Genomic DNA, 16,037 nt, shown 5'->3' on the forward strand with positions numbered 1-16,037 from the left:
ACCTGGTAAACATTAGCAATAATGTACACAGACCGCAATGACGACATATTAATTATTTACAAGTGACTTAATGTAATCATGTAATTGACCGAATAAATATATATATTCGCATGTTATTGTTTTGCAAGCGGGAGATAAATAGTCATGCAATCGCGATGCGATTTAGTTTTAAACATCTTTTAAATTTAAATATATTTAATGTGTTATATCTTTCTCTTTCACATATGTATGAAATTTCTCTCTTATTTATAGTAATATATTTAATCGAACGAAATGATCGAGGAAACGCTTTTATCGGGATAGTGTGAACAATTGGATTAATAAATAATTTATACAAGACGTTATTTCACGCCGTTATTTCGCACGAAATTTTATAAGGTTTGAGAATAGGATTTTATCGCGTGTTCTCGGCGCGCGATTAAACGTTCGACCTGATGATTATCGTGTCACGATCGTTATGGCCAGCTTGTTTTTCCGATGACGACGGAGGCAAACCGTCGAAATGCGCCGCTGAATGCGTTTGCAAATTTTACGGCCGGTTGACTTTCTCCGCTCGCTGTGCAACGAGGTAATTACGAAAAGCTCGCTTCAATTCGGAAGCTGATTATTTTAAATCTCGCACACGCGAGGTACGATGTAGATATTGTTAACTGGATAAAGTAGGAAATACACAACTTGCGGAAATTCGTAATGTCAAAATTAGAATTTATCGTAGCGTGTATTTTAATTAGGAAGTTACAATATATATTTCATAGTTTTATAGTAACATTTATAAAATTTTTGGTTAAAATATTAAAATATATCCATAATATAAAGATTCATAAATGTGTTTTAGGGGGTGAATGGAAAATACACAGTAAAATAAGTAAAATAAAGATTCATTAATGTGTTTTAGGAGATAAATGAAAATACACAGTAAAATAAGTAAAATGTATTATTTAATGTCTTTGATATTAATTATTTATATTTGATCTTTATTTATACTTTATTTTTGATATTAATTATTTATACTTGACAGTACTTACTATTTGATAATAATGATTATATTAATATTTTAAGAAAATAATGAGACCTTAATTTATCAAAATTTCATTTATGATAAAGCGAAGTAAATTACTGAAAGAAATGTGACTAAGTTCTTAATGTGCGCAGTCTTCTAGAAGTTATATAACTGAGAGATGTTTGCTGCTAATGAAACTTTAAAATATTTCTAAGGTATTCTTTTCGTCTAATTTTTGTTTAGGTAGAATTGCTTTTAAAACCTACAAAAAAGAGCTGGTAAGCGCAAGAAAACTTTATGACCTTAATGATAGCCGCTCTACGTTTACACACACACACACACACACGCGCGCGCGCGCGCGCGCACACACACACACACACACACACACACACACACACACACACACACACACACACACACACACACACACATACCTATGATGTGTGCATTTACATCTTTCACAACAAGCTGGTGAGTAATTTTTACATCACATTATAATTATTTTTCTTTTTACACATCATAATTGCATGAAAACAAATACTTAAGGACTTGTATACATCGCGCGTTACTTGGAAAAATTTTAAATCTATAAAAATTTAAAGCACACACATATAATATTTGTATTTAAATTTTTATACGTTTTTTTTTAAACTTTTATATATATATATATATCTATATATATGTGCATGTGTGTGCCTGCGTGTGTGGATGTGTATTCTAAATTTTTCTTATATATATAATAATACGTATTACCAAAATTAATTTTATTTCTTTAATGTCAGAGATATTGTTTGTATTTTATTTTGTTTTTTTTCTCTTTTTATCTTGATCCTCGGGATGCATTGTAGATTTGTATTGTATGCCCGTCGTTTTGCGCGACGAAATTTATTGTATTGACGCTCTCCGCGTTCATATTAATAAATGCAACGCCAGCAAACTGAGTGCACGTACGGACGCGTTACACAGAATGCGCACGTGCAGTTCTCGTGTTCGTACAGTTGCTTCAATGTTTGGATACGATTTAGGGTCAGGTGCATCGTATGTCCGTATTGCAAGTAAAGGAACGCGCGTAAATACGTTGAGATTACACATCAAGCAAAAATTATATCTTACCAAATCATAAAATATTGATTAAACATTAAACATCGTTATACTATTTTATTTATTCTCGCGATTGTAAGCTATGTGCATGTATATGTGCGTACACAAACCTATGAAACGATAGAACATCTTTAATATAAATAACGATCAATGCGCGAAATGTCGAAATGAGTTATGCGCGAATATTCAAAGAAGATCTTTTATTACATTTATATATTTTTTTCTCATCGTTTTTCTTTTCAATTTCAACTTTTAATAGGTGTGAAAAATATATAATTAATTTTCGCGATAGAATATACTTATCAAAATTTAATAACAACTTTTTCTAAGAACGCAGTTTCTAAGATAATATGATTAAGTAATAAAATTTAGAGATGATACGTATGTGAGAATTGCATTCGTTTAAACGAAAAATGGAAAATTCTCCCTTCGTACTTGGGCAAAAAAGCAATGCTTTTGTTCCTCTAATTGGAAATTTCCTGGGAACTTTATGCCTTTTTTACAACGCCCGATTCAATTAAACTCGCGTTATTATTTGAATTCTATGACTTTTATATTGGAGCTGAAAAATGAAGTTTGAGGGTGATTAATAACCCGATAAAAAACGATAGCCATGTCAATGCGAATCATCTATGAGGTGAGAACTATAAAATTTCAGCGTATACGAATCTCGACAATTGATCGATATAATTTTTGTATAGGAACTCAATTTTTTGTTAACAGTGTACACAGTATAAAATTTTCTTTAAATTTTCTTAAAATAAAATTTATCAAAGCAATAATTACAGTTATGCTTAATATTATTATTAAATACAAGATTTCCGATGTCATAGCTCTATTACTGGGATGGAAAGATATTCAACTGTCCCGTTCAACTACATCACTAAAATAAGTCCAAGCGGATCTGCGCTTCAGACCGCAACCGTGCGCTGGCTGCGAGATGCATTTCGACCGGCGACGATTATCCTTTAACCGAGCAGCAAGTTCATGCGGCGAACCGTTTCGGGAATTTCAATCCTGTCGGCGGAATTTCGGAAGCGGATTAGGTATATTTGCACGCGTTCACGTAGACATCGTTGTGAGCGCTTCACGAAGTGTCGCACGTCGCGCGACGAGATATTCTTGTCCCAGTCCGACGCGACGGAAGGAAGATGATCGTCGGGATGTCGATCTTGTCGTGATCCGACGACGATGTCGACGAAAGAACGTACGAACGTATTCCCTGACGCGGCGAAATCGCTCGGCGAGCCCTCGATTTTACGACGACGAGTCTGGAGAATACGGGATCTTTTCGCGAGGTCGTTTGTTTTTATGAAATCGACTATTGCTATCGACATATAAAATGTGTATCGTATGTATGATCACTGTACTGGCCGAGAGCTGATGATCGAGCACTGGTCCGGAAGCTGTCTTGGATATAGTAGATGAATGTGGACGAGGTTGTGAGAAAGTTGTCAAGAATGGATAGCGTTCATGTGGAGGAACAGGACTAGAGAGATGACAAGCGACAAAAGAAAGGTAGATTTATAAAGACGGAGACGTGTAGTTCGCTGGAGACAAAAAGGAGAGAGATAGGGAGAGAGAGAGACAACAATCGGGAAGAATATGAATATATGTATACAATGTGTCTTAAAATCCTTTGATGTAAAAATTCTATAACAAATTTAAAATAAATTTTTTTGTAACAATATTTAACATTAAACATCTTGATGTGTTATTAAAAGTTGAAGTAAATTTTTGTAACACTAAGAGCTTGTTTATATAAATAAATTAAAAAATATAATTTTTTAATCAATATATATTTGAAAATCCTAAAAAGCTTTTAATATTTACTATCGAATAATTCCGTTCCTATCGGTGAGATAAATGCGTTTCAAATATATATCTAAAATATGTATAAATAATTATGAAAATTAAATTTGTTGATATTCAAAAATAATAATTTAAACAGAAGCCAAACCAAATACGAGCGATAAAGATGTTGTTTATTATTGAAAAAACGAAACCATATAAATAAGCGACGTGGAAAATTAAAAGCATATGAGAAATGCAATCACTTGTTGAATGTTTAGCATTAACTTGTCTTCTTGACCTGTCTAATAATTTAAAAAATTTTTAATAAAGTATGAAAGATCGCATGGTAATATTATATGTACACTTTTTGTTCTTAAAAGCAAATACATATTTTAGCTAAAATTTTAATTATGATACAAATTAATTATTGTATTATTTTCTATTAACCACTTATATTATCTGTAGCTTATATAAAAATTTTTATTTTCTATTTCAAGTATCATATTTTTTGTCCATTTTTGCTAGTTTTTGATATTTTATTCTCAAACAATATTAATAACATATTTGTTAGTTCAGCTATTATTTGTTGTTTTCAGAACACCTGGTATATAGAGAGGCGACGTAGGAAACAGACAGATAAAGATAGGAGGTAGAGAGTAGATTGATAAGGACGGGACACGTAGTCCATAAGATGCAATGAACGAGGAAATGAGAGAGGATATGAGGCGGTGGACATAAAAGGCAAGCAAGGAAGAAAAAAGAAGGAAGAAGAAATTTTCTTACGACGAAGAAAGGAAAATGACCGGGAACCGCCACAATGCTGTACATACGACACGGGCGATACGTGAACCGAATAAAAGTCGACGCCGAAAATATGCTTGGAGCAAAACTTCGCCTCTCGCATCGACGAGGAGGGCCCGGTTTCGAAGCGGGATCTTTATTTCATGTTTTTATGGTTTCACCCTCCCTTAATCGACTCAATTATCCTTCCTTCTTTTCTCGAGAAACTACTCCGCTGCTCTTGATCTGCGCGGTCAACAAACACATGTCAGAAGATCAATGCATATGCAGACAAACGGATGTCTAGCAGCGAAGTGTAGACTTTACGGCTTCGAATAACATATTATAGATCCATATTATGTTAGCGTAAACAAAATTTTATTTTTTTTCTGCTCACGGAGAGATCCTGTCGCGCAATCTGCGACAGAAGGAATCTTTTTTAATTTGACTATATTTCGATGAGATAACGGAATCAATTAATATTTTATATGAGATTAATATTTTATAAGCAAAATTTTGATTTAAGTCAATCAATATATTAACAATTATAAAAAAATTCTTTAAAGTCAATAATTTTAATTAGCTTTCACAAATTGGAAAGTAGTACACAATTTTTTAATGCTTTATTAATATTCGTAATAATTTTTTAATTTAATATTTATAATACATATTTAATTTTTGATATGCAAGTCTTATTAGATATGCGTACGTGAAATAGTAAAACTTTTTTGTTTATTTATGCAATATTTCATGTTTTTCAGTTTATAAGAAATTTAGTAGTTTATTTTTGAATATTATTGTTTCTGAATATAGTTGTATAATATATATATATATATATATATATATATATATATATATATATATATATATATATAACTACTCGTCAGATTTTGCAAATTGCAAGCCATTTATTAAAAAAAAAAAAAATCAGAAAACAGCAGCTAGCAAAAATAGAGGTACGTGTTTTTTCCAACATAAAAAATGACCAACAAAAGGCAGTGCTGTGAGACTTGTATTGAATAAAAATGAGTTGTCCGTTATTTATACAAATAGAAGATATTTTTTCTCATAATCCCGAGAGATATCTGCGAATAGATTTTTATTCTCCTGTTTATTAATATATTTGCGCTGTATTGAGTCGACATTGCGATATATTTTGCAAACAAATAAATGACAAATCTTTTTATGATTTTTCTGTGTTCGTATGACGAAGTTATTAAACCTTTTTCACGTTCAATATTATTTTTTAAAGATCAACTGAAAACAAATAGAAACGACAATTAATTATCGTTACAGTATATTAAGTAGATTTTCAGATAGTGAATACATTAATTTAAATCATACTTGTTATAATCTGTTAACAATGTACTATATGACAATTTAATAGTTTTAAAAGTGTTAATGATATTAGCAATAAAAAAAGTGTTTTAACATAAATAAATAAAACATATTTTTATTAAATGTAGATTCAAGCGTATGCTTATTTCTTATGCACTTTACATTTTATTTTATATATATTTTGTGAAATCAAATGACTCATTATTAGGTTTATTTATGAATTCTTAAAGTCATACTCCAAATTAATATATCAATAAGAAATTTTTACATAAAATAACTTTTTCTTTCTAAAAAAAGAAATTTAGAAGAAGGAAAAGAGCTTATATTTATATTACATAATATCATGTAGTTTTTGTAAGAAAAATTAATTAATTTAAAAATTAATCAGTTAAAGTAACTTAATTAATTAATTTACTAACATAGTCAAACTCATTTTTAGAGTTGAAGGAAAAAATTCATCCCTTTCGGAAATAAATTAAGTTTTTTCGGAGCGGAGGTGCAAGGGCAGAGGTGAAGCCCCTTTCCTGCATATGTGATTAATTTATTATATATAAATAAATGTATTGAGGTGTGGTTTTATTAAATATACATATATGGTATCAAATATTATATTTCATTTAATAAATTTTTTTTTGTTTATAACTTTTTAATAAAACAACAAGTGACGCTTAAAATTTTTTGACGAATACTTAAGACATTGACTTTGACAATATATATCAAGGACAAGGTCATTGAAACTGACTCCGCTAATGTCAATATTTACTCAAAATTGTTCTATGCAAATCCAGAAAATTTGCACTAAATTTTTTTCGAGCTTGTCTCTCAATTTTTTCTCGCAAGTCCGAATGTTCTCTGTTGCCTCACATTGAAAAATACTTATGATACTTTTAGGGAGCGTCTTGTTAAAAGCGTAGCTTTCCGAGCAAAAATATAATCTGAAATATAATCGGATTAGTTTTCTAGCCTACCAAGAAAATCACTTCGCTACTGGCTCATCATGCCAGGTTTCTTCTACTGTGGAAGAATGTCGGTTTTCTTTCTTTGCGTTCCCAGAAAAGTCGTGAGTACTTGTGCAAAATCACCACAAATATGTCTTCGAAGAACAGTCGCTTTTATATCGCACGAATAATCGGGAGATGAATAGGGGGTGAGATGGACGAGCGGGCGAGGTCCCGTGATCATTCCGGCTTTATAGGAAGCGACGACAGGATGAACTCTCAAGGGATCAAGGGATAAGAACAATTTCCGGGAGGTTTCACAGTACGGAAGTGACGCCGGCACCTTGATCCCCATACTCCCTCCGTGACAAGATCGCCACCTGACTTTTCACTTCCTATTCTTCTCGTAAATTTTTAACACGTGGAAAAAGAAAGCTAGACTAAAAAACATGTATATTGTGTGGCTTTTCCAACACTGATTTTAAGAGAACTTTTTCTTTTATATTATGTATTATAATAATTAGTAATTAATTTTTCTCTGTAATTGCAATATTGTAGAATAAAAGTATGTGATAGAATCTTAAGAAAGAGTAAAATGATATTATTTAATTTAGATCACTTATGTTAGTATCATTACGTCAAATACATTATAACCATATAATTAAAATAAAATTAGAGCTGTAAAAAAATTTTTTTATTTTTTAAACATTTTTTAAAACTCTTATTATAAAAAGAGATCACATTAAATCTTAATTAAATTTAAATTTAATATTTATTGGAAAATACAAGTTATGAAATTTATGTATCATTATTACATAAAAAATAAATATAGTTCTGTCTACGTATGTCAGTATATTAAATTACATTTTTCTTATAATACATGTTGTATTATGTAAAAGCGAAATTAATATTATCAGAGAAAACATAAATTCTTTTCCATTATTCTAACAGAATGCTTTATTAACATTTCTTATTTTTGTTTTTTTAAGCTGAATTTGTATAATATGTAAAATATTCTTATAATATAGTTTTGTATTCCACAGTTATCATCACCATTTTGATTAAACAGATACTGTATACAGCGGGCACGGACGCGTGCTAACACATGTTAAAATTTGTAGTTTCATATCTGTTCTGCTCGGACAATTTCATTTCAAAAGTAACGCGCGTCATATCGGCTACGTACATTTGTATCATATCGCGGTGTGCATTATAATGCAAATTTAAGCAACATACGTTCCGAATAACTTTCGCGAGTAGAACAGGCCATTTCTATAGTTATATCTAATTCGATTCTTGTCAAACCAACTAATCAGAAATCCAATCAGAATTTTAGAATTATATTCCTAATTATCTAATTAAACATTTTATTAAAATAATTTTAATAATGTATATTTATTATATTAATGATTCTAATCAAAAAGAAAAAGGAATCCAATCAATATTTTGCTATTATGACTGTAATGTAAACGTATATATTCACGTTAAAGCGAAAAAATAATCTATTTATCAAAAAATAGAACCTTATGGGTCAGTATTTCTAGTGAAATAAATCGCAAAATGGTGCGACTTAGCACGTTTTATGGATATCGCTAGGCTCTTATTCTCGGCGCGAAAGGGAGCAATTAGAGGTAGACGTAAACAGCCGGCGATAAATCACGAAGGGCGCGAGTGGCCCACTAGCCCTCTCTGACATGCTAGGTCAGAGGGGATTACGGAATGGGTCTTTGTCCTCTGCAGCGTGATGTTTACACGGGCGCACATATATGGACGAATAGTTCCCGTGTACACACGGCGCGGCAAGCGGAATAATAGCGGGTATAGTGAAGTTCATAAACCCAAAGGTAAAAAAGTCATTGAGCCTATGTAAGTCATCTTCTTGGGTGTTTTCTTATAATGTATATCCAATTTGTTCTCTCATTTTCTCTTATTGTTTAATATTAATTATATGAATTATGCATCTTAAAATTAAGTTGTATCTATAATTTACAAATTATCGAGTAAGAATCATAGAATTATGTAAATAATTATTTAGTTAAAGTTGAATAATTTATTATATATAATTTTATTTGCCCTCTTAATCTTAAAAACTCAGATAGCTTGAACTATTTATAGATAGCACACATCTCTTTTTCATAAAAATATTATCAATCTGAAAAGTCTTTAGATACTCTAGAGATGTATATCAATTGTATTTTTTAAAATATTAATCTTTTTTAAATCCTAAATAAATAAATATATAATATTAGGATTGTGTTCGTAGTTTCTGGTATTGCGCGTTATTACAGAGAGTGTCATGTCAAAACAGCAATATCATTATAAGCGGAATTTCTAACTAGATCTGTATATAGGCCAGTAACCAAAGACCAAAGACCGATACGTTGCGGCGATGTGTTGACACTTCGGTTCAACGTTTAGATATCGGTTGCCATTGTGCTTACCAGTTAATTATTCATACAGCAATTTTGTTCCATTGTTGCATCCTTAATGAGTTCATTTAATAAAGGGATTGGTCGCTTATAAACGCAGTAATTGACGTTTACTCACCTTGCAACAGAACAATCCCAAGTTCGTTTGTCCAACATTGTCCCAGACGCTCGTGTATTGTTGCCACGATTATTGCTATCCTACGCAGATTATTGCCATGGATTAGTCAATATTTACCCTCTATTGTGAGAAAATCGATTAATTGAAGCGTATGAGGTGTACATTCTCGCAGAAAAATAAAGCTCTATAATATATGTTATTATTATTTTTAATTTTTATCTTTAGAAGAAAAACGGAAGATTTTGATGTCTTACAAATTTATTTTGCAGCTTGCAGATAAAATATGCAAAAATAAAAATAGAATTCATTTATAATACACACACACACACATACATATTTGAAAAAAAGATTATTTACCATAAAAGAATAAACATTATTTTATTCTATTTAATAGTATCAATAAATATTTCTTATCTTATCTGTAGTTGTATGCTTGAGAAATAGTGTATATAATACATATAATATAGACACAATTTTGTATATAATTTATCTTATTAAAAATATTATATAATTCTATTCCCTCTGCTCTCATTAAATAAGAAAAATATTTATGTACATTATTTGTGGAAGCAGTGATCGTGCGGATTTTCTCAGAATGTATTTGATGATGCGATTGGTAGTATTGAATTTACGATCGTCGTAGCTTTCTGCTTTTCGCGTCGGGACGGAGTTCGGAAACATTGGTTCGCGAGCCAAACGACCGGTGGTTTCCGTCGATGTGACCTCACAATAAACATTGAATTCGCCCGGCGGATGCGGGAGTGCTTTTACACGAATACATGCCAGGAATAGTAGTATCTGTAGCTGTTGACTCGAATTTCCTTCAATCTTCATTCCATTGCACGTCTCTTCTGATCCAGATCTTGCTTTGTCACCATTCCATTCATTACTGTTTACTGATTCATTACACGATTCATTGACTTATTCTGTGTAAAGGTGATTACAATCTATTAAGTCTGTATCGAAAATTATGTGTTGAGAATTGATGCGGAAAAAGATGAGAATCAAAAGATAAATAAACGGTATACATATTGTATTTTAATATATTCATTATAAGATTAAAAGTCATTGTTATTATTATATTTTATATTGAGTTTCAAATAGATTAATCATATAAATTATAAATATTGTCGTAAATTACTGAGAAAAAAGTCTATTTTTCTCGGATAATCAATACTGCATTTACATTAATTCCTAGCTTGTCGTAAATTGTCAAATCTTATATTGAATATATCAAACGAATACTAGAACTGCAGAAATAACGAACAAAAATTCGTAGTGTATAGAGCGGTTGTCTATTCGGGCGATGTAATGGTTTAAGCTAGCGAATTTGTCCTGGAAAAATATAATCTGCAGGATACCGTACGGTGGTACCGGACCGTAAATGGTTAATACCGGATCGCTTGCAGCTGCATGGAAAAGCCGAATGAAACACGCATGAAACACGATATCGTTCGTTTTAGCTTCTAAATTGGTTCGATATCGTGATACGTGCACGCTATAAGTGAATATGAAGTGTCTATTTGATTTTTGATTTCAAAGGTCTAACGATGTGAGGTCAGTAATATCGAAAAATCCGCGGCAATTTCACCCATACAACATAGAACATTGCAGCAATGTTGCAAATATTGCAAATTGCAACTTGTATCTTATTTGTTGTATCTTTATGGCATATACGAAGAATTTCTTGTAAAAAAAAGAAGCAATCTTGTTTGTAACACGAAAGCTTTCTTTCACGCTACTGACTCTTGACACCGAACGAGATTGAAAGAATATCTAGCGCTACTTGCGAACTATTATGACGAGGAAGGAACTAACTTTTGTTTAAAATGATACGCAAATATCGATATAAAAAATTTTGCACAAATAAAATTTATAAGATATCTTTTAACTTACAATAGTTATAAAGTCATTGATAAAATGGACTTGGAGATTCGTTTTTATTAAAAGAAAATTATCTCAGTTTTCGACAAAAAATAAATAGTAGCAATTATTAGCGAAGATCTTGCATATTAAATAGCTAAAACAATATTAGTTTTGGTAAATCTACCATAAGAATAAATAGCAAATTAATTTATTAACTTTCTCCAACTTATTAATAAGGATGTTAAGAATCTATTTACTCTCTTTCCACAGTCTATAAGTAAACTTAACTCTCTTACATCCAATTTTGGGTACGGGTTTTGATACACAAGGAAATGGAAGCAAGTAAACAACTTTGACTGCTAATGCTCAGAAGACGAGAAGCACTCACGGATAAGAAGGTAAACAAAGACACGGTTCGTAGATTCAAATAGAGTCCAAGATGCACTCTTGTAAACAGCGTCTTCGGAACAGCGATCCTTGGAACCGCAACTCAGTAGCTACGTCAGGTAGCTTTATGGAAAGGTAATAGAGAGAGGGAGGCAAGTCTCAAGTGGTCTAGTGATTCACCGAATGTCTACTTATCTAAGATTAGTGGTAAAGCCGACTAAGTACAAAATTGCAAGCTAGGCAGGAATATAATATTTCATTTTAGTGTGTACTGATATATATTTGTACGTTTATATAAAAAAAGCATATTATTTGTAAAAAGTTTAATTTTATTAATATGTATTTTTATTATTTATTAGTTATTACTCATCAGACATGTAATTCTATATTTAATTTTATATATATAATGTCTCAAATAAAATTTTAATTATATTAAAATATACAAATTTGCAATATTGTCGAGCTATTAATTCGAAGATTTTTTAATTATTCATTTTACATAATTTATCTTTTAACCTGCAAAGAAATCCTTGTAAAGTTAGATTATTACTTTCTTATAAAACTAAAGTAAGCGGATTACTTGCTACATGATTTGTCTACGTGCAATTTTCACGTTAAGTTTAACTGCTAAAAATCTACCTTAATGGCTACGTCTATGCTCGAAAAACGTCAAGCAAATGATAAATTTTTAACTATTAACGATAGTTAAGAGAAAAGAGGAGACTTTTATCTCGATCCGCGCTATGATAAATTCTGAAAAACTCCACAGCCGTTCAATGTTTCACGAGCGTGGATACGGATCGGGCCCGTGTTGCTGCCATGACATTCGCCGATCCATTCGACCGTGAAAAGACGCGGTATCATCGTGCGGATTCAACGGATAACGATTACGGCCGTACCGCGCTCTTTTCTCCTTCCTCTCTCTCTCTCTTCCTCTCCCTTTCTCTGCGGATTTACGAGCGCACAACATCGAGATTCGGGATATAAGGCGGATTCGTATATCGGATATTTTTATCGATGCTCGGTCAAAAGAGAGAGGCAAGAGGGACTCTCGATAGCGCGCTAGGTCCGGAGATTGGGTCGAGCGTGAGCTGAATCGCGTCTCCTTTTGAACGCAGATGAGCGACACGATAAAATTTGCACGCGCACGATTGCGCAAATTCGCGCGTGCTTTTAACGCGTTCGCGAACTGGCGTACGCGACCAATTTGAATGCTCAGACGGATTCAAACTGCCACGTGTTTTCAATCGTCGAAATCGGGAGCGCCTAATGCGGGACATTTTTGAAAATCACGTACCGATTGTTACTATCTCGATATACATAAATTCAATAAATCACGCGCAATCTGCAAGTTTTCGCGTACAAAACTAATATTTATTTACTATAGCTGGATACGTGTTTCTTTTAGCATTTCCTATCTGTCTATTTACATGTTTATTTTTTTAAATAATCGATTTTTTAAAATTATTAATATAGTTTATAAAAAATTACAAATTTTATAGATTGCTATTTGATATACTCGTAAATTTGAAAATCAATTATTTATATAATATTAAAATTGACAAAATATTCAAAACTACTTGTGCGATGTTTTTAGTGTAAATTTATTGCTATTAATATATAATAATATAAATGTACATACATAATTATGTGTACTAAAATTTCAATGTTTATTGATCTAATTTTTATACTTTTATCGTTTATGTAAATTATATTCAATTTTTTTCATCTCAATATTTTAATATTTTCGTTATTTTGATGAGTTTTTAAAAAAAAAACGATATATTGCCGTTGATTGACGTAAGCTTGTACGAGCTAATGTAGCTTGTAATGTAGATTTTTCTTTTTATATTGTCCAATCAAACATGATCTTTCTCTGAAATTTTAATGCAAACGTTTGCTACAAAGTGTATGGATTTTCACATAATTTTTCAAACTACTAAAAAAATTGTTTATAAAACAATGTTGCAAAATAGTTGTAATTCTTGCGAAAATGTGTGTGTGTGTGTGTATGTGTTTGTGTGAGTGAGTAATTATAGTGAATAATATAATTATACGATGCAATAATACATTGTTTTTTTTTCGCCACCCATTTATTCACAATAATTCAGTTTACTATATTTATTAAATGTAACTATAATATTCTCATTTTAGTAATGCGATGCAATATATTATAAATATATTTTAATGTATTTATAATATTATAAATACATTTTTGCATTAAGAGTGTGTATGTGTACGTTTACATGTTGAAATATGTGAAATTTGTTCTCTTGAATTAACGTAGATTACTTATTACACCGTCGAGATTTCGCATGAAATATCAGTAGTTAGTAGTTAATAGCAACAGAAATGTCGATGGTGATCTCTGGAGGCAAATCATGAAATCACTGTAGAGATCGTGCAATACTGTCCGAGGGGATTTTCTGGACACGCTAATATCAATGTGTTTTGTAATTTGCAATGTAATTTAGATGCATTTCAGTGATATTGAAGCATTTAAAAGTGCTTTTTATCTGTATTTTTCAGCTGTATTATAAATTATGTGACAAAGATTGCACTTAAATTATATCTCTTTTTGAGAGCTTGTTTAACATTAAGGTCAGTTTTTTCTGAATAAAAGTACAATTTATAATTTTATTTGGTTCATATCACATTTTATTAATACAAAATATTTTCTTGTTTTTTTTTTCCGTCATTAAATTTTTTTAAGCAAATGTCATACAAATTTGTAAAAAAATTGTGACAATATTTTATATATACTCAATAAAATATCTCGGTTTTTTAGGTGAGAAGAGTTATAATTACGAAAAGGACTGTAAAGAGGAGATAGCTGTAAGGGGTAGAGTAGTAGCAAAAGATAGTGTCATTCTGATAAGTGGCGAGTGTGCGAGCCTAACATTCGAGAGCCGAAAGATTTAGGACGATCGCACTTCCTTTGTCGACTTCGTAGTTCCGCTCTTTTCCCTTTCTTTCCAATTCTCCCTGTCCTGCCCTGACCCACAGGATAACGCGAGATCTCTTATTTTCTCGGGACGTAAATCACGTGACAGACGTTCCAGTTTGTACGAGAGCTAACGCGTGAGAGAAAGAAAGAAAGAAAAAAAGGATTGCAAAAGAGAAAGGGGCGCGACCGAAACTGAAGTAATCGTCGGAAGAGTGATGCAAAGAGTGCGCGTGACAGAGATAGGAAGACCGGGACGATTTGCATATCTCATAGGAGGAATAATCGATCGCTACTTAACGTACCCTCTCTCAACTAGTAGAGCCAGGAGATCGCTCTTGTGGCATTCCAGCAGGCAGCAATAAGCCGGAACGAGACACGCCATGTAGTTTAAATGATAAGCAGCAAAGTGAAAACAGATACAACATAACAATGTGAAAAGGAATTCGATCGGCAAATAAATGGGACGTTTAATAATAATAAATCTGTTGTAATCTTGATGTATGATGTATGTGGTAGATAATATATTAGTACATAAAGTTTCATAGAGATATAAAATAGTTTAGGAATATTTCATGTAAAAGATATAAACAGCTTTATAATTTAGTAATATTTTAAAAGCTGAGATCTCTCAAAATAAACATTGTGGATTTTTAATATGACGATGTGAATACACAAAATGGATACAATATTGTAAAGAATTTGAAAAATAGTCTTACAAAAATTATATGATCATTTTTGTGCATACAGAAGAATTGCCTTACATGCATGAAAGATTTCAGGGTAACTTTTTTTTATATAGAAAAAAACTTTCTTTTTTATTCAAGAGAGAAAATATAATTTTATATAATAGTATTGTAGAAAATCTCTGAATTTTCCATGTAAACGTCTAGATTTCCTGCAACAAGATTAAAGCAATTTACTTTTCTGAATATTAAGTGAATTTATTATATTTTGACTATTTATGTTTTATAAGATTTTTACATTTTTGTATTATAGATATATATACATTAAATAAAATGCAATATCTAATTATAATCTACAATTACTATTCTATATTAGCATATCTAGATAATTAATATCTTAATATCTCCTGTTAGAGCCTCGATTTATCCCCTTTTTATTAGCGAACACATGAATTAAACATTATATACATCATATAGATGTAGATATACCATTGCTTTTGAATGCATGTTCATTTTGATTTAACAATACTATCAAAAAATTCCGAAATTTGAAATCGAATATTTATGCGCTACTGTGATCAAGCTACAATATATAGAAAAAGTAAAGTAGTGGCAATATGTGAAAGAATTGAGAATATCTTTAAAATATCAAAAAG

This window comes from Anoplolepis gracilipes, chromosome 2 (genome assembly GCF_047496725.1).
Source record: "Anoplolepis gracilipes chromosome 2, ASM4749672v1, whole genome shotgun sequence".
NCBI lineage: Eukaryota > Metazoa > Arthropoda > Insecta > Hymenoptera > Formicidae > Anoplolepis > Anoplolepis gracilipes.